Source organism: Capsicum annuum, unplaced genomic scaffold, assembly GCF_002878395.1.
Source record: "Capsicum annuum cultivar UCD-10X-F1 unplaced genomic scaffold, UCD10Xv1.1 ctg68223, whole genome shotgun sequence".
Classification (NCBI taxonomy): Eukaryota; Viridiplantae; Streptophyta; class Magnoliopsida; order Solanales; family Solanaceae; genus Capsicum; species Capsicum annuum.
This window is the reverse complement of record NW_025877740.1, coordinates 1-2901: the sequence shown is the minus strand read 5'-3', so window position 1 is coordinate 2901 and position 2901 is coordinate 1. Positions and strand designations below refer to the sequence as shown.

The 2901-nt window shown below is 34.8% G+C and overlaps 1 pseudogene; it reads left to right on the top strand.

Moving 5' to 3' along the window:
- The first annotated feature begins 6 nt into the window (after positions 1 to 6).
- On the top strand, positions 7 to 2370 carry LOC124894016 (annotated as a pseudogene).
- The last annotated feature ends 531 nt before the right edge of the window (positions 2371 to 2901 follow it).

Here is a 2901-nt window from a genome sequence, read left to right as displayed (position 1 = left end):
CCTTCTAGATGTTTCGACGCTTGATTCTCCAATAGGATTGAATCTAAGATGAATGCTTGGTTTACGTTATGGAAGAAAGACATGTATATGTGATATTAGATATTGACTCGTGCTAGTTATATATGAAATGAACTAAAGATATATTTTACTACTCTAGGGGATTCTAATAGACTAGAAATCCTTCCGGCCCCCTTTGAGTGTGAATTGAATGAATAAACGGATGAAATCAAGAAATAATTCAACTAATAGTTCGAACCAAGAACAATAAATGAGAGAACGAAAGTCGTCTGGGTTCACAAAGACTCTGTGGCTAAAAAGTAAAATAGATATATCGAAGTAGTTCTGATGATTCAATAATCTTATTACTTCAATCCGAAGTTCTTAGTTACTTCGACTGGATGAGTCCTAGCGAGGGAACAATTAAGTCATAATTCATTTGTTGATTGTATCATTAACCATTTCTTTTTTTTTTTTGGTACGAGGAACTTATCACAAATCCACTGATTTCTGCCGCTTCCATTATTGCTGCTGGATTGGCCGTAGGGCTTACTTCAATTGGACCTGGAGTTGGTAAAGGGACTGCCGCGGGTCAAGCTGTAGAGGGTATCGCGAGACAGCCTGAGGCTGAGGGGAAAATACGAGGTACGCTATTACTTAGTCTAGCTTTTATGGAAGCTTTAACAATTTATGGACTGGTTGTAGCATTAGCACTTTTATTTGCAAATCTTTTTGTTTACTTAGCTTAGAAATATGAAAAATAAATATATTTTTCATATTTTATTGCCTTCGACTTGTCGTTTGCTTTTTCAAATTCTATCAATATTTCCCTCCTCCAATTCTTTATTCTTTGAGAAAAGAACCTACGGAAAGGGCCGATTTACGGATGAGAAATTAGCATACTGACTCGCTTTCACCCTTCCCGTTCATAGACCAAGGAAAAAAGTGTTAGTGTTCTAATAACCAAGAAAAGGGCTAGTTCATTAGTTCATAATTTATAACTAACTCAAATATTTTTTATTTTTTTTACTCAATTTCAGAAAAAATAAAAGAATAAATAAAAAGAGGGGCGAAGTGCTACAAAAAGAACTCTGTTCAATTTTTTAGTCTATCTATAAGAGGAGATCATATGAAAAACGTAATCAATTCTTTCGTTTCTTTGGGCCACTGACCATCTGCCGGGAGTTTCGAGTTTAATACTGATATTTTAGCAACAAATCCAATAAATCTAAGTGTAGTGCTTGGTGTATTGATTTTTTTTGGAAAGGGAGTGTGTGCAGGTTGTTTATCTCAAGAATAGGCTGGACCAACCAGCTGTACCCTTTTTCGTTATAAGTAGGAAAGAGAGGTGCATGATCTCGCGAATTACTTCTGTATAAATTCAGAAATTATATGTAAGAACCATAACATTTCGCGATTCATTGGTAAATCAATTTTGATTCTCTATTAACTAATAATGTGGAACTATTAACATGGTTAAAACAAACTGTTTGAAGTCTAGACACAACATGATACTCTTTCTACCAGTATGTTAATATAGAGGTGGTTTCAAAATAAATATTTTATCGATATAGGATACTCATATTGAGAAAATTATTTTAACCGCTTATTGTAAATTGTAAAAACGGGGGTTTTACCCCCTTTATCTAATGCTGAATCGACGACCTATTCTAAGTAAGAAGGGCTTTTTGGATTTGACAAAAAAAAACAACTTTACTGACAATTACATATTTTTTATTTTGTCAGAAGAGTCCTCCGAATATTTTGGTCTTACATTAGTTTCGATATCTTTTTGGAATATGAACAAAGAAGATAAGATAGGTTCATTACATTCATAAAAAAAGATATGAGAATTTAACTTAAGTAATTGAGCGTGAGAGCCAAATGAATCGAAAGATTCATGTTTGGTTCGGGAAGGGATTATTGAATTTTGGAAAGGAATGGAAAAATAATCTACTTTCATTAAGTGATTTATTAGATAATTGAAAACAGAGGATCTTGAATACTATTCGAAATTCAGAAGAACTGCGTGGAGGGGCTATTGAACAACTCGAAAAAGCTCGTTCTCGCTTACGGAAAGTAGAAACCGAAGCCGAGCAGTTTTGAGTGAATGGATACTCCGAGATAGAACGAGAAAAATTGAATTTGATTAATTCAACTTATAAGACTTTGGAACAATTAGAAAATTACAAAAACAAAACGATTCAGTTTGAACAGCAAAGGGAGATTAATCAAGTCCGACAATGGATTTTCCAACAAGCCTTACGAGGAGCTCTAGGAACTCTGAATAATTGTTTGAACAATGAGTTACATTTACGTACCATTAGTGCCAATATTGGCATGTTGGGAACAATTACAGAAATAACTGATTAGTCTTTCTGCTGTAGGTATTTTTTTCATTCAAAAAAGAACAAAGAAAGCATCATGGTAACCATTCGAGCTAACGAAATTAGTAATATTATCCGTGAACGTATTGAACAATATAATAGAGAAGTAAAGATTGTAAATACCGGTACCGTACTTCAAGTAGGCGATGGCATTGCTCGTATTCACGGTCTTGATGAAGTGATGGCGGGTGAATTAGTAGAATTTGAAGAGGGTACAATAGGCATTGCTCTGAATTTGGAATCAAATAATGTTGGTGTTGTACTAATGGGCGATAGTTTGTTGATACAAGAAAGAAGTTCTGTCAATAGTTTGTTGATACAAGAAAGAAGTTCTGTAAAAGCAACGGGAAGAATTGCTCAGATACCCGTGAGTGAGGCTTATTTGGGCCGTGTTGTAAATGCCCTGGCTAAACCTATTGATGGTAGAGGTGAAATTTCAGCTTCTGAATTTCGATTAATTGAATCTGCCGCCCCGGGTATTATTTCGCGCCGTTCTGTATATGAGCCTCTTCAAACC